We start from the raw sequence: 21,860 nt of genomic DNA on the forward strand, positions 1-21,860 counted from the left end.
TATTCCCATTCTGCTGAGGGAGGGAGGCTGAGCGGGAGGTCGCCCTTTGCCAGGAGTCAGCAGTGAGAGGGGGGTGAGAGGGGAGACAGAGGAGGAGACACCTGTAGGTCAGGTGTGCGCCATTGTTCCGGACACCTGTTAACCGTGGCTTCCTCTGGTTTCCACATATCACACAGGAGAAATCAGAAACTCTGCACACTGGGGGAGAGGGGGTGTGGAAAACGATGCAGTGACTATGGAAAACAGGGTGAAGGTTTCCCCCCACGATTTAAAAAAGAGCTACCATGGCTCCAGCAATTCCACTCCTGAATATATGCCCCAAAGCATTGCCCGGCCTGCGCCCTCTCACAGTCTGGGGCCCCAGTGTTGAGTGTATGCCCCCTGGTGGTCAGTGCACATCATAGCGACTGGTCATTCTGACATTCGGTTGATTTGCATATTAGCCTTTTATTATATAGGATTTTTTTTATTATTATTGATTTCATAGCAAAAGGAAGAAGGAGAGAAATGGAAACATCAAGGATGAGAGAGAGTCATTGATCGGCTGCCTCCTGCACGCCCCACACCGGGGATCCAGCCCGCACCCCCGGGCCTGTGCCCTGACCGGGAATTTAGCCATGGCCTCCTGGTTCCTAGGTCGATGCTCAACCACTGAGCCCCGCCTTATCCTCACTTCTTATCCTCCAGCTCGAAGGTCAGACTGCCCTCCCAGATCATGTCCCATCCGCCCTGGGCATGCAAAGATAAATCGATTTCGTGGCTGATATTTCACGGTGAACTAGTTCTCCGAGGACACAGGTCTCCAGCTTGTCCTCGGACGCAGCTCTCTCTGGGGACGCTCTGCTCTCCCTCCTGGCCGCCCAGGCTGCGGCTGCTGCTCCCCGAGGGAGGGGCCCGGGACCCCACGTCTGCCAGAACCCCTCTCCCCTCGCCCTGCGAACCCTGAGTGTCCTTGGATATTCAAGGCTATTTCTCTCCGATCTGTATCCCAGTTGACCATTTTAGCTTTTGAACTTGTGACTTGCGCTTGAGCATAGCCCCCTCTGGCCAGACAAGGACGCCGGGGCCCCCATGCGAGGGGTGAGCGGGCCTGGCGCCCGGCCGGCAGCGGGGAAAACACCGTTTCCACAGATCCTCCTCCTCCTCCTCCGAGGCCGGGCTCCGGGCCCCACGAGATCCCGCACACATCCTGCACACGTGCCTCCTCTCCGCTCCCGCCCCGGGGGTCCGGACGAGCCGCCTCTGTGAACACCCGATAGGGTGCAGCACAGACAAAGATGGGGTGCCCGGGTTCCCCTGGGTTCTTGGGTCCCTTCTCCCTGGGTTCTGAACCGCTGTGCCTTCTCTCATCAGCATAAAACCACCGCGGTTCACAGAGCGTGACTCTTCTCTCCCACAATCCCAGATGCTTCCCCGGCGTCCTAGTCCTGCCTCCTCTCACCTCACCCATGCCAGAGTGCCTCCCACTCCCTCTCTGAGCGTGAGCTCAGGGACCTTGGACATGTAACCGCTCTGAGCTTCAGTTTTCCCTCAGGCTTTGTGATCGTTCTATTTGATAACACAGGTACAGTGCAACCTCCTTAAAGCTCCTGGCATATAGTGCCTTCTCTGTGTCAGCTAATGATGCCATCATCACCATCACCATGTGATCTTCATCATAATTATCACTACCACCATCACCAGCAAAACCATCAACACCACCACCACCACCATCAATCACCACCATCATCACCATCACCACCATCACCACCACTATCACCATCACCATCACCACCATCACCATCATCACCATCACCACCATCACCACCACTATCACCATCATCACCATCATCACCATCACCACCATCACTGTCATCAGCATCACCACCACCACCATCACCACCATCACCACCACTATCACCATCACCATCATCACCACCACCATCACCATCATCACCATCACCACCATCACCACCACTATCACCATCATCACCATCACCACCACCACCATCATCACCATCACCACCATCACTGTCATCAGCATCACCACCATCACCACCACTATCACCATCATCACCATCACCACCATCACCACCACTATCACCATCATCACCATAACCATCATCACCATCACTACCATCACCACCACTATCACCATCACCACCATCACCATCATCACCATCACCACCACTATCACCATCATCACCATCACCACCACTATCACCATCACCACTATCACCATCACCACAATCACCATCATCACCATCACCACCACCACCATCACCATCACTATCACCATCATCACCATCACCATCACCACCATCACCACCACCGCCATCACTGTCACCACCAGCACCAGGGTTACCCTGAGCAAGTTTACAGGGTTCCTGTCCTCATAAAGAGTTCCTGAGGGCCGGTAGGGGGCAGCAGAGAGCTTTCCAGGTGCTGCTGGGGGTGGGGGTGGAGCTGGGGAAAGGCTGCCCTGGGCAGGAATTTGGGGAGTCCGGGGTTCAAGCCAGCCCGAGATGGGGCCATGGGAGCAGCACCTGGGAAGGGACAGAGGCGTGTCATGCAGACAAATGGGGTCTCCCCACCCCCCGGCCAGGAGGGAGCATTTGATGGGTTTGGAAAGACATGTCACCGCAGGGAGAAGGCAGCGAGGGGACCTGCTAGGAGGGGGTCCTCCTGAGGAGCTCCCCTCATTGCAGCCACACAGGTTCCTGAACCTCAATATCCAGACCTGAACCCCTGTGGGCAGTGACAGTCCCCACCACCCAGGGCCCCCACGCCAACGAGGAGACGTGACTCCACACAGCGCTCAGAGAGGCGCCTGCCCTCGGCACCTGCCCCTCGGGGGGTGAGGGCACTGTGTCCACAGGTGTTTGCCACATGGTGAGGGGTGTGTTTATGTTAGAGGGAGAGAGAAGCATCGATGAGAGAGAAGTATCGATGGGCGGCCTCCCGCACGGCCCCTCCTGGGGATCTAGCCCCCAACCCAGGCAGGTGCGCTGACTGGGGTTTGAACCTGCGACCTCTTGGTTCCTAGGTTGACCTATGGTTCATAGGTCAACCACGAGCCACGCCCACCAGGTGAGAGGGAGCCTTCGCACCTGACGGCTGTCTCCCAGGGAAATGGAAGTTTAAATGCCCTCAGAGGGCAGCCCGGAGCCAGCATGAGGGCCTCCCGGGCCTGTGGGTGACGGGGCCCGGCTGCCCCGATGCCCGGGGAGGGAGAGGTCTTGGGAAGAGTGTCAGACACTCGGGGGCGTCTGACGGGCCGCAGACAGAGGCGCTTCTCTGAGGAAGCGGGCACAGCGCCCTCCCCTGGCGTCCGCGTGGACTTGTCTCCATCTCCGATTGGGTGTGCGACACTGACCCCGACAGCAGGGGGCACAGCTGCTTCCCTCCGCCAACCGGGACTGCCTGGACCGCCTGAGCCCCTGTGGGCAGCCTCTCCCTGTCCTAAGAGGCAAGGGGCCCGCCCTCCGAGGGCTGGTGTGCGGAGCAGGCAGAGGGCTGCGCCCGAAGGCGATGGGATGGAGGAACGGCCGGCACCACGCCAGCCTGTGGCGGGAAGAACCGTCCGTCCCAGAAGGCGCCTCCGGGTAGGTTCTGTCTCCACGAAATGCCCACCTGGCTACACGGAGCGCGCGCCGGGCGGAGGGCGGGGCGTGGGCGGCATTGCTGGTGGGAATGGGGCTACCCAGGTTAACGGGGAGGGATGGTTTAGGACTGTGGCCACACCAAAGCCACTGCGCTACACACACGAGAAGGGTGACGTTTAGGAAACATCTCGATAAACCTGCTATTTAAATTTAAAAAAAAAAATTGTGTGCTGCCTGCTTCCTGCGGGGACCGATGTGAAGGCTGAGACAGTGGAGGCCCCGCCTGTGGTGTCAGCAGGAGCCATTCCCGAGCCCGGCACCCTGGGGGCCGTGGGAAAAGGTGGCGTACTGCAGCGTGAGGGGCAGGCCCGGCGTCATCCCGTCAACCGAGCAGCTTCAGCTCCTTTCCTGATGCCGGGCCCCAGGGAGACAGCAGCTCTGGGATTCCTGACCATCAGCCCAGCCTGTGTGGCTCAGGGGCTAGAGCATCGGCCCTCAGACTGGAGGGCCCCGGGCTTGATTCCGGTCAAGGGCATGTACCTCGGTTGCAGGCACAATCCCTGGCCCTGGAGGCAGCCAATCAATGTGTGTGTGTGTGAGTGTGTGTGTGTGTGTGTGTGTGTGTGTCTGTGTTTCTCCCTTTCCCGTCCATTCTCTCTAAGAATGAATGGAAAAATATCCTCGGGTGAGGGTTGGGTTAACAAAAAAATGAATACAAGGAATAAATAAAAAATAGAACTCCCGGCCATCAGCCCGGAAAGAACCCCGACACTCTGTTACTGGGATCAGACGGGCGGTGGCGGGTCCTCATGCTACCCCGAGGGGCTACCCTGCCCCTCACGGTGGGGGCTCTGTGGGGGGCTCTGTGGGGAGTTCTGGGGGGTCCTGGGGGGGCTCTGTGGGCGGTGGAGGGAAGCCCAGACCGCAGGGCCTGTGGGCCCTGGGAGGCAGCGATGTGGTCCCCTCCCTTCGCTCCGCAGCAGTGTGGTCTGGGGCTGGCCTCGGGTCCTCTCAGAACCTCAGGATCCTCCTCTGCCGACCACAGTCAGACACGGTGCCCTCTCGACGCTGCTTAGAGGAGGAATGAGCTAGGACGTACGCGAAGGGCCGGCCGGACGGGAGTCCCTCCCGTTTCTGGGTCTCTCAGTTTCTGGGTCTCTCAGGTGCTGACGTTGCGAGAGGAGAAACCAGGTCGCTGGCTGCCAGACTGAACCTGCATCAGCGCCGCCGGGAACGGCTGAAGTCAGACCCCGGGCCGCACCAGCTGCAGCCGCAGGACGCCTGGGAGCCGGAGCCGCCAGGGCACCCTCACCCTCAGGCCTTCCTGGGGAGAGGGGGAGCAGGAAGCTGCTGGACAGGGGCCCGGGCTCGGCCTGCTCCGGCTGGAGGTCACCTCTGCGCTGTCTATTTCCAGCCCCACGTCCGGCTCCGGCGGAGTCGGGACAATTACACGGATGCCCTCTCTCCCGTCTCTCGGCGTCCTAATCGAATTACCGCCGCCGCCAGATGTGACCGCGCCCTCCGAGCCACCGACCTCTCTCTCCAAAGGCACCCTGAGTGCCGGGCCTGGCTGACGTCCCTCCCTCCTCCCCCGGGCGCCTCCTGTCCTTAAGCCCGGAAGCGTCTTCCTGCCGGGATTACCCCGTACGGGCCCTGCGTGGTGGGACGGGTGTCCCAGCGAGTCCTGCCCCAGGTGCGGCCCCTCCTCCAGCCCGCTCTCCGCCGCCTGCGGGTCTGCCTCTCAGCCTCTTCGCAAACGGATGGGCGCTCAGTCTCCTTCCCGGAGACACGCTCCTGTGTGAGTGGACTCAGAGCCAGTTCCCGGAGCGCCTGGCCCCGGGGCCGTCCCTGCACCCCTGGCCCTGCCGTCCAGGTGGCTCTGGTCCAGCCGGACCCGTCCTGATAGGAGGAGACTGGGACACGGCACACGGGGAGGGCCGGCCACGTGAGGACACTGACCGGAGACGGATCTGTGGACTCGCCGCTCTCAGAGCTCAGAGAGGCTTCTCTGCTGCTGTGTAACCACCCGGTCCTGGGCGTTTGTTCCTCCTGGCGGATCCAGAGCAGGCAGGTCCCCGTGGCCTCGGCTCCACTGCCCGGGAGAACTGGGGATTTGCGGAGGAAAACGCGAGATGAGGGCTTGGGCCAGCTGTGCCCAGGCCCCGTGCCCGTCCCCTTCCTGCTCTTCAGACAGGCGGCCTCTTAGAGGCAAAGCACCGAGCTCAGCTCCGGGGGACAGTGGCACCGCTGTCCGCTCAGCGAGGACCCGCCCTGCCCGCACACCCTGCTGGGGGCTCGGCTCCTCCCGGTGAGCCATCTCCAGGTCCCAGCACCTGCGTTTGTAAAAAGAAATCTTCCTTTAAAAGAAAGCCAGTGGCCCGAACGGTGTTGCTCAGTGGGTGAGCATCGTCCTATGAACCAGGAGGTCGCGGTTCCATTCCCGGTCGGGGCTCAGGCCCGGGCTGTGGGCTCCATCCCCAGTGCGGGGCGTGCAGGAGGCAGCCGGTCCATGATCCTCTCCCATCAGTGATGTTTCTACGTATCCCCTCTCCCTCTCCCTTCCTCTCTGAAATCAACAGAAATATAATTTTTTTAAAAAGGGAAAGGAGCCGAATCGGTTTGGCTCAGTGGATGGAGTGTCAGCCTGCGGACTGAAGGGTCCCAGGTTTGATTCCAGTCAAGGGCATGTACTTTGATTGCGGGCACATCCCCAGTGGGGGGTGTGCAGGAGACAGCTGATCGATGATTCTCTCTCATCAGTGTTTCTAACTCTCTCCCTCTCCCTTCCAATAAAATATATTTAAAAAAAAAAAAAAGGGGGTGAGGGGTGGGGGAATGTTAGAGGATCCCGCAGCTCCCCGAACGCCCTGGGAGCAGAGCAAGCAGGATTCTGCGTCCCGGGGACACCCTCGGGCTCCGTCAGAGGACGGCCAGGCACCTTCTCGGAAGGAAATCACCACAGAGCGTGACAGCACCTTCGCAGCACGACCCCAGTCCCTCCTCGTGGCCCTGGATTCCAGGTAACAGAGGGCCTCGGCCGGCCTGCAGAGCGCCCGTCAGGAACGGACGGCGGGATCCGAAACAAGGGTCGTTGGCAGCCGAGCCGAGGCACGGGCACAGGAAATTAGTCACCGGCGTCCGCGCCAGGACATACTGGCGTGACCGGAGCCTGGCCGCGGCTGCCGGGGCGGCGGGGCGCGGCCGCCATCTGCTCCGGGAGCGAGGGCACCTGGCGGGGGCCGCCTGTCTCCGGGCGGAGCCGCCAGACGGTGCCCGCGGCACCCGCGGCGGGGGGCGGGGAGGGGGCGGGGAGGGGGCGGGGAGGGGGCGGGGAGGGCGCTGCGCCCCACGCCCCGCCGCCCATGCGTGGACGGAGCGGCCACGGGCACGGAGCGGCCACGGGCACAGAACCCCGGAGCTGGAGAGGACACGCCCCCCCACCCCCCGTCCCCCGTCCCCTGGCGGTGGTCCCGCCACCCGAGACTCCGTCCTTTCCAATCAGCGTCAAGGCCGGCCGGACGCTGCCAAGGGGGGAAGGACAGGCCGCTCCCCGCGCCAAGCTGGAGCCGGAGCCGCTGGCCGCGGGGGTGACGGAGAGTCAGGAGTTCGGAGCGGATTCAGCAGAAACGGCAGAAGGCACAGCCGGGGCCACGGGGGACGTGGGGATGGGGCACAGGGCGGGAGGGGAGCTGGGGACAGAGGCACGGGCACCAGGGAGAGGGATCAGCCCGGCCAGTGTGGCTCAGGGGCTCAGCGTCCACCGATGCGCCAGGAGGTCGAAGGTCAATTCCTGGTCAGGGCACAGGCCTGGGGCGTGCAGGCCTGGGGCAGCTGATGGATGGTTCTCGCTCGTCACCGATGTTTCTATCTCTCTCTCCCTCTCCCTTCCTCTCGGAAACCAGTAAAAATGGTTTAACATATGAAAAAAGTGCACGGCCGGCCCCAGTGCTGCGCGATGGCTCTGAGCGGGCTCAGCCAGCACCTGAGAAGGCCAGACGCTGGATCAGGGGCTGGTGGCCCTGGGGCGCGGCTGCGGCGAACCGGGGATGTGCAGAGCGTCGGCGTTCAGCGCCTCTGCGCCCACAGAGCCAGGCCGCGGGCAGGTTGGCACGGGTGTGGGTCGCCAGCGCAGGTGGTGGTGTTTTTGAAAGTATGTTTTTATTGATTTGAGAGAGAGGGGGAGAGAGAAAATCATGGATCAGCTGCCTGCTGCACGCCCCCTCCAGGGGATGGAGCCTCCAACCCCGCATGTGCCCTGGACCAGAATCAAACCTGGGACCCTTCAGTCCGCAGGCCGACGCTCCATCCACTGAGCCGGACTGGCTAGGAAGAACCAGTTTTTAATATGAGGTGTCTGTCCAGAGCCTCGGATCCGGGACACTCCTGTCCAGATGTCCTGGCGCTCAGAGCACCTCGGCGTCCGTGGGCAGCCCTCCGTGCAGCCGGGTGGGAAAGCCTCTCCCAGCCACAGCGTGGCCGGTACTCCCGCCCTCCGGCCTGCTGCGGCCAATAGGAGGCAGGGACGTCGTGCCATTCAAAGCCTGGGCCCTAAGAGGGGGTCTGGCTCTTAGACCCCCTGTTCCCATGGCTTTTCTTTGCTGGAGGATGCGATTGGGGGTGGAGGAGGACCCGGGAGCCTTTGCTGAGCGTCTGCTGGCTCCCAGCCAACCTGGGCGCTGGACAGACTCACCCCCAAGCCCCGGTCAAGGTCAGGTCAGGGTCAGCGAAGCCAGGGGGTGGGCCTGGCTGCCTGGCCGAGCCCCGCCCACGTCACTGGCCGAGGACCCTTGCAGCCACCACGGGGCCTGAGCTGCTCCCCCCGAGGAGGCGTGTGTGCGGCAGAGACTCGTTAAAGCCCCCGCCTTGCTCCCACCTCCATTCCCGTGGAGCCCTCAGACCCTCCCGGCTCTTCCGTTTTACACCCCTCGTGACCCCGTGGGAAAGGCTCATCTCCTGGCCCCGTGTCGCGGCGTGACCGTGTCCTGAGCACATGGACCCGGGCTGGCCCGTGGCCGGCCTGGCGCAGGGCCTGGGTGATGAAGCAGCTGATGGGGACGCAGTGCGTGGGGCGAGCTGAGGGAGCGGATTCGAGGGAGCGGGGGACGGAGGCGGGGGGGGACAGCAGGGTTTCCATCGTCTGGAAGGAGACACGAGAGAGGACTCCCGTCTGGGTGTGGCGACGCGGAGGTGAGGCAGAAAGAAGCCCCCGGACCTCTTCCTGCAGCATCCACGGCACCCATGTGGCCGCCAGCGCGGCCTTGCACGCTCGTCCTGAGAGGCAAACAGGCCAGCAGCACGCGGCCCCGGACAGGAGACCGGACCGCCGTGGCCGTGTGAGCGCCCGGGACGCCCTGTCAGAAGAGGGAGAGGAGCCGCGGCTTGTTACTGCGGCAGGGGGACGGGTCTCACACCGACGCTGCCCGTGAGGAGGGCGGACACGGGCTGGCAGAGGGAGGGCGTGGACGGGGACGCCCGTGCGAAAGGCCGCCTCTGGTCCTGGCACTCAGACCGGCACAGAGGCTCAGCCACACCGGCCGCCAGGTCTCCAGGGGGCGGTGCGGGCTCGGCCCGGCTGAGAGAGAGAGAGAGAGAGAGAGAGAGAAGGTGCGGGCTCGGGGCCCGGCTGAGAGAGAGAGAAGGTGCGGGCTAGGGGCCCGGCTGAGAGAGAGGGGGAAGGTGCGGGCTGGGGGCCCGGCTGAGAGGGGGAGGGAAGAGGAGGATTTGCACACGCGGGAGGCGGCCTTGGGGGAGCCGTGCGGGAACGGCAGGAAGTGGAGCGGAGCCGGAGGGCGCTGGCGGCAGGCCGGCGTGGGCGCGGCAGCCTCCTGGCCTGTCCCCGGGGAAGCTGCCACTCGCTCCGCGTGGCTCGGGCCGGCCTGGGGGGCGGGGGGGCCGGTGCCCAGGGACCGGCTGCGGGCTCTGTCCCCATCCACGCAGGACTGGGCTGGCACAGGTGAGCGGAGACCGAGAGGAAGTCCTGGTAAGACAGGACCCATGGGGGTGGGGGAGCACCCAAACCCCCCGGCCTCTGACCGGGAGGCCCCGCGGCCTGTCCGGCCGAAATCACCCACCGTGAGGACGGTAGCCAGCTGCTGCGAGGGGCGGGCTCTTCCCTCTCGGTGCGGGTTCCTCGTGGCACGAAGACACGCCCCGGCATGCCACGCCGGTCCCGGAGGAGAGGGCAGAGCTACGTGCAGGGACCCTGTCGCATGGACTCATGTGTTTGGAAGCGGCTCCCTCACCTCCCCCGGCGGAGGCATTCGCCGGCTGGGCCGTTAGCAGGACCGACCTCCATGGAGAGCTCACCGCCGACCCGGCACCATAGGAGCCCTCACCTGGGTCTCCCCATCTCACCCCCAGAACCGTCCCATTGTGTTGGTGGGAAAACTGAGGCAGGGAGAGAACGGTCACGTGCTCGGGGCTCCCCCTCCAGGGAGTGTGGGCAGCAGGATCCCAGCCCGGACCGCGAGCTCCCGGGGACGCTGTGGAGACGCGGCCCTGCGCGGGGCATGGACGGCGGGGGGAGGTGGCCTGGGAGAGGCTGGTGCCCGGCGCAGGGACACGGATCGCGGTGCCGCGGTGTCCTCGGCGGCGGGCGGGCCAGATGGCGCCTCCTGGCGCGTCTGCAGTTGGCCGGGTCCCCTGATGCGTGCGGGCCAGAGCCAGGAGGTCACCTTCCTGAGCGGGAGGCCCCCACCCCGCCTGCACCCCCAGCTCCACCCGCACCCCCACCCCCACCCCCACCTCCAGCTCCAGCTCCCACCACCCAGGCGGAGGCCTGTGCTCATTCATTTGCATTTCAGGCCATAGCCCGGGTACCTGCCTCTAAATAGTCCCCATATCCCCCCCGCCAGGCCGGCAGGGGTCCGGGCGTCCCTGTCTACGATGAGAGGCTTAAAAAAGCCCGTAGGTCAGCCGAAACCAGTTTGGCTCAGTGGATAGAGTGTCAGCCTGAGGACTGGAGGGTCCCGGGTTGGATTCCGGTCAGGGGCATGTACCTTGGTTGCAGGCACCTCCCCAGTAGGGGGTGTGCAAGAGGCGGCTGATCGATGATTCTCTCTCATCGATACTTCTGTCTATCTCTCTCCCTTCCTCTGTAAAAAAAAATCAATAAAAATGTGTGTTTAAAAAAAAAAAAAAAGAAGCAACCAAAGGAACACATGAATCGCTGGAGCAGCACATCGATCTCTCCTCCTCTCTCTCTCTCTCTCTCTCTCTCTCTCTCTCTCTCTGAAATCAGTTTGTTAAAAAGTTTCCCAAATTAAACTGTGGTGGTAGTTATACAATTCCGTGACTATGCTGAGAAACATGGACATGCATGCATTCAGCGGGTTGAGTTTGTGGCATGTAAATGACATGATACAATGAAATACATGGTTGGTGCATGGATGAGTCCTGAGGAAATCACCCAGAATGCATGTGGCCAGACGGGGCGCCTCCACATCCTTGTAACCGTGGTGCCAGAAGGAGGAATGAGTGGATATTGGCGATCACCAAAAACATTCCGGAAGTATTATTTTTTAACCTTCATTGTCGGGAGCATTAGCTATGTCCTCCTTCTTCCCCTCACTGTCGCCCTCCCCCTGACCCCCGCCCAGGCCTTCCCCACCCGATGCCCGTGTGCACGGGTGATCCACGTAAGCTCTTCTGTTAACCTCTTCCCGCCCGCCCCTCCCCTCTGAGCCTCCGTAGTCTGTTCCCTGTCTCCGTGCCTCCAGGTCTGCTTCGCTCACCGGTTTATTTTGTTCATTACATTCCTTGTTTGTTTGTTTTTATTTTAGGTTCAATTGCTGACGGATATGTGTCCGTTGCCATTTCATTGTTCATACTTTTTATCTTTTTTAAAAGACACAGCCTCTCACCTTGGAGAGCTCTATCCTGGCCTGCAGTGGGCATGGAGGGACAGCCGGAGCCCCAACCCTGGTCTCTGCCTCCCTCACGCCCGGCCACTGCTTCCCGGGCTCTTGGCAAAGGCTGGCATCGCCTTGGCCTGGGCGGGAGGGAAGGGAGCCAGCGGGCCCCGGGGGGCTGGGGGACGGACAGGGACGTGCGGGTGAGCGGGCGGCCCAGATGGCAGGGGGGGGACGGGGGTGGCGTGACAGCAGGCCGGGGGGGGGGGGGCAGCGTGGCGGGAGCAGGGGACGGCTCTCCGAGTCCCCGCCCACAGGCGTGTGGCTGCTCCCCGCTCCGGCCCAGCAGCCGCCCAGGGGCTGTCGCCTCCTCCCGGAACCTCCGTTTCCTGAGGGGCTCACCTGACAGCCCCCCCCCCCGCCCTGCCCTTCTTCCAGGCAAACGGACCACCTCCCGTCCCTCCGGGGAGCAAGACGGACCCTAGCAGCCTGAGTTCAGAGCTCCCGCTTTGTCCCGAGCATCCCGACCGGTGACCTTACACTCCACGGCAGAACAGGGCGTCCTCAGGGCAGACCCGCCAAGCTCTCCCTCTCCCCGGCACTGAGCCCTCGGGGAGGCAGGGAGGCAGAGAGGCGAGGAGGCTGGGGGCTGGAGGCTGGGGGGGCTGGGAGGCTGGGAGGCTGGAGGCAGGGAGGCTGGGAGGCTGGGAGGCTGGGGGCTGGAGGCTGGGAGCCCGGGGGGACAGCCCAGCCCACAGTGGGTCTCCGCTCAAGGCCCCGGAAGGTGCTGGCTCGCAGGCAACGCCATCCTTAGACCCTGAGGCGCCCACCAGGACCCTGGCCAGTCACACGCTGGGCCCCCGCTCACGGGCGGAGAGATGTCACCGCTCCTGAACAGATTGAAGAAGTGCTGGGTGCTGGGTCATCTCGGGGCACAGAAGCTCAAAGTTCCCTCAGCGTTCACCAGCCGTCCCTGAGGGGAGACCCGGAGCGAACTCCTCTCGCTGCTCATACCACACGGTTTCCTGTAACCTGCACACGTCCACGCAACGCACGTCCATGCATCCCACGTCCACGCAACGCACGTCCACGCATCCCACGTCCACGCAACGCACGTCCACGCATCCCACGTCCACGCAACCCACGTCCACGCAACGCACGTCCACGCAACGCACGTCTAACATGTCTGAGCGGAGCCGTACTCCGTCAGTCACTCCACAGCTTGGTGTCCCTAGGGCCGGCAGTGGCACTCCCTGGCCGCCCCGGGGACACACAGAGGCCACGACCCTGCGGCCCCTGAGGAGAAGTCCCGATGGAACTCCCACCCCTCAGGCGTGCCTGTGGCCCTGGCCCCGTGGGCGGCACACTGCGGACCTCGAGCCACAGGCGGCTCTGTGGCCCCTTGAGTGTGGCTCTTCCACAAAATACCACGGCCTGGGCGAGTCTATGTTGAAGAAGTGGCGTCAGAAGTTTAGGTTTAAAAAATGTGGCTCTCCGAAGACATTTCAGTCGTTGTGCTGTTGGTATTTGGCTCTGTTGGTATTTGAACTCCCGGAGCAGGGCGGGTCCGTTCTGTGGAGCAGAGGACAGCTGTGGCTCCTCGGCTCACGCACAGGTCCGCACCGGACGGCACCGGCCCTCCTGCCCGGAGGCAGCCATGGGGGTGAGGGCGGGCCGTGCTCCCGCCTCAACGAGGTGCAGCCGGGCCACAGGCTCAGCGGGAGGCCAGGCGCGGCCCATTAGCAGACGGCTCCCCCGCCCACACCTGTGGAGGCCCGGGCGCCCTCACTGCCCTCACCAGGCCGCTTTATTCCTGCCCCAGCCCCAGCCCCAGGGAAGCCGCCACCCTCCTCTGCCAGGGGGGCTGTGTGCTCCGCCCCAAGGGGCCCCAGGCTCTCCCCTGTGGGACTTTCAGGCTGAACTCGGACAGCCCCACGCACACAGGGCCCAGCTGGTGGCCCCGAGGCCAGCGAGGACCGCCCAGGAGTGTTCACGGTAAGCTGCTGGCTCAGAGCCGCCCCGCCTCCCCTGCACCCTCCTGCCACACAGGGGCCCCGCCTGGCCCGCCGCCCGCTGCCCCTGGTCCCCGAGGACCCACAGGGCGGGGAGAACCCACAGGCGAGAGGCAGGGCAGGCCCCGTGCTGTCCTTGGCTGGGAGGGCGGGGGAGCAGGGTGTGCAGAGGGGCCCCTGGCCTGGGCTGCCTGGGCGCGGCCCTTGGTTGGCTGGTGTCCTCAGTGCCCCAGGTCAGGCTCCCCGATTCTGGACTGGCTGCGGGTGGGTCAGGGGGGCAGTGGGGCGCTGTGGGGATTCCAAACTTGCAAAACTGGCTCTTCCTCAGGCCCCTCCTCCCTGGAGAGCTGCCCCCCTTTTCTCATCTCCTCCTCCTGAGGCCCAGAGGCCGCCTCCCAGGAAAGCCTCAGTCCTCAAGCCTCAGGCCGGGAGTGTGTGCGGTGTGACTCATGCTGTGCCGGTGCAGGGCCCAGGTGCTGGGTGCCTGTTACCCATACATCCCAGTTGGAGGGTGAGGTCATTAACATTTCATAACTGGGGGCTAAAGGTGGGGGTCCGGCCTCGCCAAGCCCCGCCCCCTGTGTCCCCCCAAGAGGCCATCACCTCGGACAGGTGCGCCCACAGCTCCCCTCCCTCGGTGGCTTCTAAGCCCGAGACTCACTCACGCCTGACGGTTTTATTTAAAAATCCCATTTCCTATGAGGGCGGTTGAACGTTAATTGTAAGCCAAGGCATACACCTCGCATTGAACACAGAGCAGTCATTATTCAGACTGCGCTCCCGGACACTCGGCGGCCCGGATCGATGGTTTTCCTCTGCGGGCGGTTAGCAAACGCGGGGGGAGGGGGGGGCCATCAGCATGGCACACACACACACACACACACACACACACACACACACGGTACAGCCGGCGTGGTGCGCGCACACACACACACACACACACACACACACACACACACACGGTACAGCCGGCGTGGTGACGTCCATGCTGACCGGGAGACCTCCGCTCTGTCCCCTCGGCGTCCTGCCCGCTGGGGCCCGGGGAGGCGCAGTCCTCTCGGGGACGCTGACCGGCACTCGGGGTCCAAAGAGAGCCCACTGAGCCCCCCACGGCGGCGTTCATGGCCCCGTCCTGTGCTCCGAGCCCGTCCCCTCCATTGTGCCCGCTGCCTCTTTCCTAAGGAGTGTTATTTCCCATTTGATATGTCGTGTTGATCTCCAGGGTACAGCACAGGGGCCAGACAATCACACACTGCACCGCCCTCCTTCAGTATCCCGGTACCCGCCTGGCACCGTCCGTTATTCCCGTCCTATTGGCTCTGTTCCCCACCGGGCCCTGCACATCCCCCGACTGCTCTGCAGCCACCCCAGCACTTCCGTCCCTCCGCCTCCTCACCCAGCCCCACCCCAGCCCCGCCCCGGGAACCATCCGGTGCTCTCGGTACCATCTGACTCTGGTTCTGTTGTATGTGTGTGTGTGTGTATGCATGCATATATATCTGTGTGTATGTGTGTGTTTGTATATGTGTGTATATGCGTGTATGTGTGTTTGTATGTGTATGCATGTGTGCATTTATATGTGTGTATGTGTGTATATATCTGTGTGTATGTGTATATATCTGGGTATATGTGTGTGTCTGTGTGTGTGTGTGTGTGTGTGTGTGTGTGTAGTTCTTCCTCCCCGCCCCCCCTCTGCCCACAGCATTCAGTGGCCTTCTCATCTCTCTGTGTCTGTAACTTTGTGGAGTGGCGTGGGGACTGGTGTGTGGGGCCTCGGGAACATGCTCCGTCCAGGCCACGTCCTTGATTTCCGGGAAAAACACTTAGAAAACTCACTTCCCACGACCTCGCCTCTGGCTTTCCTCGGAGAACTCTGCGTCTGTCCATGATCCGCTCACGTCCTCATGCTCATCCACTACTCAGCCTGCTCCTGGCTCCCTTCCTGACCAGCTCCTCAAAGGCTGCTTCCGGTCTGTGCGTCTTCCCAACCCCAAGGTCCTTCTCGTCCCCACATCTCCCCCTGACAGGCACCCTCTCGCTCCGTGTCAGGCCTGCGGCGTCTCTGAGGATGACAACTTCGCTTTTCCACGTGTCTCCCTGCTTCGCGTCTGGTTCGGCGTTGTGTGCTGTGGTCTCTGCTTCTCATGTTAGCCATCTCCCCGCCCCCCCCCCCCCAATTCCTGGTAATCTTGGGTTGCCTGCTCACCTTTAAGGGTGGGGAACATTGTACACACACACACACACACACACACACACACACACACACGGAGCATGGACCACAGGAGCGGAGGGAGGAGAGCTCACCCGCGTGTGTTACTCACCGTCAAACCCTCGGTGACGGCCGGCCCGGACGCAGTCCGCCGGCCAGCGGCCCAGCCCGGCCTCGGGAGACGCAGACGCAGGGGAGCGGCGCCGCAGACGGCCGCGCCCAGGTGCAGGGGGTGAGTGCGCTGCCCGCTGCCCCGGGCCCTCGGGCTTCCTTCCGAGGGTGGCACTGCCTCGCCTCCTCCAGGAGGCTGGCCAGGCCCCGGGGACCGGCTCGGGCCCTCCCGGCGCGGCCCCTCCCGGGACGGCCGCTGTGCCCACGCAGCGTGACTCGGTTTCCTCGCTGGTCCACGTGGATCGGACCGGCCCGGCCCGGCCGGAGGCTGGTGGTGAGGGTCAGGAGGCGCCTGGCCCACGCCTGGCACACGGGAGCGTCCCCCGGAGACACCGCGTGTGGATCACACACACAGGTCCCCCAAACCACCGCCCGTTACAGAGGGGCCGCCGGGGTCACGGCTGCAATCCCCCCTCCCCCAGCCCTGGGCGCCGCCGGGACGGTGTGGACATACGACGTGACTCACGGGAACAGCATCATCCCGGGGACCTGGCAGCCTGACCCGGTGAGGGAAGGCGGAGAGCACAGGGCTTCCTCCGGAGAGAAGCTGCGGGGACGGCGGCCCCGGGCCGGACGGCAGAGCTGGCCCCCGCCCTGTGCACTGGGTCCTCACGGCTGATGTCTACCCCTCCTCCTGGTATGGCTCCCGGGGGGGGGGGGGGCTGATAAGGCAGCTGAACCTCTGGGGGTGAAGGGACTTGCCTGGGGCTTCTCAGCCAGAGGAGGGGACCCAGGATTGAGCCCCGAACCCCATGCGTCCCCTTTACTGGAGGAGGCCAGGGCCCAGGGGGGGGATGAATGGGGGGCACCGGTCCTGCCCCTCGGCCCCTGGACCTCAGGCCTGGCTGCCCCTCGTGCCCCACTGACCCCCTCCAGGCAGCCGGGGGTGTGGGCACAGGAGTGAAAGGAAGGGGGCCGGTCGGGGTGGGAGGGGCCGGGCCGCACTGGGGGTGCCGGGCCCTGCGCCCCTCGGAGAGTCCCTCCGGGAGGATCCCTCCAGTTTAATACTTTTTACAAGATCCCCCCCCCAAAAAAAATCGTCTCTTCCGGTGCCTTACCAAGGCGTTGCCGTGGTAACCGGGCACTCTGGGAGGCCCGGCAGGCTGGCTGGCCTCTCGATGGGCCTGTGGGGACCGGGTGGTTTGCAGAGCGGGTGTGAGCCGCAGCCCGTCTCTGAGCTGGGAGCGCGGACCCTCCTCCACCTCCCGGGTTCCCTCACCCCCCTAGGCCCGGGTGCGAGCTGCTGGCAAGCACAGACCCTCCTCCGCCTCCTGGGCTCCCTCACCCCCCAGCCCGGGTGCGAGCTCCCGGAGGCTCCCGTGTGCGCCTTCTCCCCAGGTCCCCGGCCTTGGCTGTGGTGCCCAGCCCACTGGCTCGCAGGGACTGACACAATCTGTGGACCCGGCTGAGAGCTGAGGGCACCTCAGGCCGTGCTCACCCCCGTGGCTCTGGCCGCCGTGGCTCTGGCCGCCGTGGCTCTGGCCGCCGTGGCGATGGGCTGAGCACGCCCGCGAGGGTGAGGGCGACTGCCGCCCTCGACGCCCTGGCCCCTCGCAGTCCGCCCTTGGTCAGCACCAGGCCTCGGGCTCACCTGCCCCTCCGTGCCCGGGCAGGACGTGGCCACTGACCTGGTGGGTCACGTGGGAGCTGCGCCCGCCAACTGAGGTGCATGGCACGGCGGGGCGGGGAGGGGCGGGGCGGGAGGGGCAGGGCCACAGCGGCCGGCGGGGCACACAGGGCAGCGCTCAGCACGCGGTGCACTGAGGCGGGGCCGTGGCGAAGGAGGGGTGACTGCATGAAGGCCCCTCTGCCCCATCCTGGCGCCTGTGCCCAGAGACACCACACGGCGAGGCGGGCGTGTTCCCGGTGGCAGGTGAGAGGCCGGGGAGTCCCAGGGCCTCTCTCTCCGTGGGCCCCGACCCGCTCCAGCCCCTCCGCTCCCCACCCAGCCCCTGCCTCCTGGGCCCGAGCAGAGCAGCAGGTGGCAGGTGTGTGCAGGCGGGAGAAGGACGGCCAAGACACATTTGCAAACGTGCCATAGAGATTTTAATGAAAAAATTAGAAAACTGCGTATTTTACAACACTACCGTAAAGGCTCTTCTCTGTAAAGACCTTGTAAAATATGTACAGGCTGCTGAGTGCATTCGTTACAAAAGGAAGTGCAATCTCTTGCATAAATTACATTTGTACACGGGCGGTGTCTGCGGGGACTTGTAAACATTGGTGACAGTGTCGTTCCGGCCGCCGCGGGGCGGACCGGCGTGGTCCTGCGGCGTCTCATCCGGGAGCTCCAGTCGGCATGCTAAGGCCATGTGTGAGGGCCCCCCCACCCCCCGAGGGCGGAGAGGGCCAGAGAAGAGAGACAAAAGGGACAGACAGGAGCGGGGCGGGGCTGCTTGGAATCCGGGTCCCCCTGGCCCAGGGGAACCCCAGTTTTGCTGGATGCTGCGTGGCTCCCCCAGAGGTCCACGCCCCAGGCCCCCACCAACGTGGGGAGGTAGCTCCCTGCCTCCGGACGGACGGACGGACAGACGTGGCCAAGGAGCCCCAGTTTCGGGGAGAAATTCCTGATGTCTGCCTCCTCCCTCCCCACCCCCCGAGAGCACTTGGGAGCACACAGTTCGGCCATCGTGACCAGCCAGGTCCCCCGACCACACGGTCACACAAACGCCCAGCAACGTGGAAACGGGAGAGCGAGAGAGCCAGAGCCCCAAAGGTGCCCCTTCAGCGCACACACGCACCCCAATGGATACGTGAGGGTCCCCCCACTCACACCCCGCCCCTCAGAGGAGCCCCTGTACCTGCCCGTCAACCTCGGGTCACAGGGACGGCCCCCAGCCCCCAGCAGGAGCATCTGGTTCCCTGGTTAGACCGGCTCCCGCATCCACTGCTCCCGCCGCCCCGTGGGCAGTGGCCTCTGCCAGCCCGTCCGGCCAATGGCCTCCGTGCTCCTGGGCCGCATGGACGGATATCCCTCGGCCCGGGCAGGCGGGGCCAGCGAGCTGCCGGGAATCGGTGCTGGTGATTCTGCTCCGCGGGCGCCCGCAGCTCGCATGGCCCTCACCGTTCTCCCTCAACTTCTAACGGCAGGTGGTCCAGGTCCCAGCGCCGGGCGCCAGGCCGTTTCTGGGCCCCGAGCCTCTCGGAAGCACGTGGCCACTGGGCTTGTGGCCTCGGGAGCGGCGGGCGTGCTCGCAGGAAGACACGCACCTCCAGGCACCTGTCCCTGGGGACTGCCGTCCGTGCCCAGGAGCCACGAGGAGTCGGAGGAGCCGAGAGACGCGATTCTTTGGTGTGAGAGGTCTGTCCCTGAAAAACGCGGTGCCCGAGAGGGAGGACCGGGCCCCGGCGCAGCCTCCAAACCGCCACCATCGTGTCCATCCGACGCCTCAGACAGGATGACACCGGGTCCCGCCCTCCGCAGCCCCAGACCGCCGGCCTCTCGCCGCCCGGGAGCTCACCCCGTGGCAGAGGGAGAACGGGTGCCAGGCCACGGGCCTGAGAACGGGAAGGGCGGGCAGCCACGGCGGGGCTGCTGGGCCCTGAGGTCCCCCACGAGGTGAGGAGCTGGGAGCGCGAGGCTGAGGCTCTGTCTCTAGGGCCAAGGCATGTCGCCAGCTCCGGGGACTCCCTCCTCAGCCCAGCCCGCCCTCCGCGCGCTGAGGCCTGCAGGGAGCTGCCCGGGGCCGGCAGACAGGCCAGAGCGAGACCCCCCCATGGAGTCCTCCTGCCCTCCCTCCGGACTCCCCCGGGCTGTGGCCAGGTCAGCACTGGGCAGGGAACCTGCCACTCACTACGCACGCGTTTACCACCTGGCAGGGAGTGCCAGGCTGCAGACAGCCCATCGCCCTGCTGTGCGGGCACACTCAGCCTGGCCAGCCTCGTGCCTCTGGCCAGTCCACGGGGGCCGATGGGCTCTGGTCACAGTATGTGCATGGACTCCAGGGGTGGGCGCGGCGCCCCCTGGAGCTACGATGACCCTGATGACAGCGATGAGCCCCGGAGGCAAGGTGCTGGGTCCTGCCTGTCAATATTCCCGCACCGGCTGCCCCGAGCCCGGCCAGCAGGCTGCTTCCCAGGCCATCTGTCTGAGAGACAGGATGACAGAGCCCAAAGGAGGGCCTCGCTGAGTCCCTCGGGGGCCAGGGGACCTGGGAGGCTTTGGCTCCGCCCACCACCAGGCTGAAAAGCAGCAGGGGGCCTTCCAGGTGGAACGGCGCAGGCAAAGGCTCAGAGGTGGGACTCTGTATGGATGTAGTTCCTTGACCAAAACGGAGGGTTACGAGGCCATGCAGGGGATTGCATTATGCTCAGACTGAGTGGGTCATGCAGAACCTGCCAGAGAAAGTATCTCCGAGACGGCGGCCACAACAGCTAGCCCTGGTGCCCCCGGTGCTGGTTCTGATCACTAATGCCAGCAAGGGCTCGAACCCCCACTCTCACTAGGAGCTGCTGGTGCCCACGTGCCCCGGCCGGCTTCCAGGGACCCTTACGAAACCCCTGCCGGGCGGCACCTGCCCCCCCCCCCCACCTCCCGCTGTCTAGTCCAGGAAAGCCTGCCCCTGCTGTCCATGTTCATAGCCGACCAGACCCTCCCCCAGTTGTTCGGGGACAGACTGCTGATGCCGAGCACAGAAGGGAGATCAAGTGGGAACTCGGAAGCAGCAGTGAGCTCTGGCTAGCAGACCTGGCGTCCAGGGCCCCGTGGGCACCCCGCTGCAGGGTCTCTCACAGGGGAGGGCATCTCTCATGACACACTGACCCACACAGAGAGGCCGTCGTGGGGTCTCCGGGGAAATGGCGCATGGAACGCATCGATCACGGCCCTTGTGTTCTCACCCAAAACTCCTCCACCAGAGGGAGCCCAAGAGGCTCGCGGGCCATCCCAGAAGAGGGTGCCAAGCGTCCCAGGGTCCCAGGCAGGTGGGGCGGGGCAGCACAATGTCCCAGCCCAACTCAGATGGTCTCAGACCTACCTACTGCTCTGCGGGACATTTTGGGGGACAGTCAGAGCGCTGCGCCAATGGGCTGTTTTAGATAAATGCTGCTGGGTGGAATTTCAGTTATCTGAGACCAGTGTTCTCTTTGGTGGCACCGCCTTCAGGCGGCACACATCCCTTCATCCTCCAAGTTCCTGAGTGTGTGGGGGCGGGGCAGCGGGAGAGAGGCAGCCGGGGGCCGGGGGCGGAGGCTGGGGAGTCCCCCTGACCACTCCTCCACATCTCGGTAAATCTGAAATTTGCGAAATAGAAAGTTTGTGGGGAGGATTCTTTTTCTTTCTTTTTTTTCTCTTTCTTTTCTGTTGCTTCTACCAAGGTGAGGCCGAGAAAGCCACAGGAAACCGATTTATGCCCGGGGCCATATTGGTGGTGATGCTGCCTGTTCCCTCTCCCTCTCCCGGCTCCCAGCACCTGCCAAGTCAGATGACTCCGGGTTTTCTGTTCTGGAGGCTCAGCCTTCTGATGTGGCAGCTGACCAGACACCCAGGCCAAGTCCTGCCAGGCCCATGCCTTCCCCCCCCCCGGGGGGCCACGTGACCCAGGCTCTCAGGAGCCTCCGGCTCCGCTCAGCGCTCTGCGAACAGTGCGGACTCCTCGCCCTGCGGCCCCGGAGCCAGCGGCGCTCCCAGGAGGGGAGACGCAGAAAGAGCCGCTGTTTCTCCTTTGCACGGACGTTAGGGCCCTGACGTTTAAAAAAAATAACATTAGACACGAGCGAGTGCAGACAGACCTTGGAGACTGAGATCTGTCCCGAGTGGCCCAGAGCGTCTGAGGTCCTTCCCAGCCCTGTGCCCTGCACAAGGGGCCGTGTTCAACACGGGTGTATCATGTGTGTGGCATGATGTAACATGGATGTAGCATGTGTGTAACATGGATGTAGCATGGAGTGCGTGCCTGTTCAGAGGGGCCTTGAGTGATGGGTTTCAGTCCTGTGGGCCAAAGGCTTGGGACTGGCGGCATTTGGTGATGTCTCCCTTAAGAAACCGGGTAGGTTTCCTCTTCCCAGGATCCCCCAGGGCTCCCTGCACCCTCAG

The 21,860-nt window shown here is 64.1% G+C and overlaps 1 protein-coding gene across 1 annotated transcript in view; it reads right to left on the reverse strand.

Annotated features, from left to right (window-relative positions):
- Positions 1-5,984: 5,984 nt before the first annotated feature.
- Positions 5,985-21,860, reverse strand: part of KCNK9 (potassium two pore domain channel subfamily K member 9) — a 40,216-nt gene continuing 24,340 nt past the window's right edge. Inside the window, exon 3 of the transcript XR_014793197.1 lies at positions 5,985-6,046. The gene's annotated coding sequence lies outside the window, so the exon portion shown is untranslated. The remainder of the gene's footprint in view (positions 6,047-21,860) is intronic.

Source organism: Pipistrellus hanaki (assembly GCF_964339955.1).
Source record: "Pipistrellus hanaki genome assembly, chromosome: 17".
Classification (NCBI taxonomy): domain Eukaryota; kingdom Metazoa; phylum Chordata; class Mammalia; order Chiroptera; family Vespertilionidae; genus Pipistrellus; species Pipistrellus hanaki.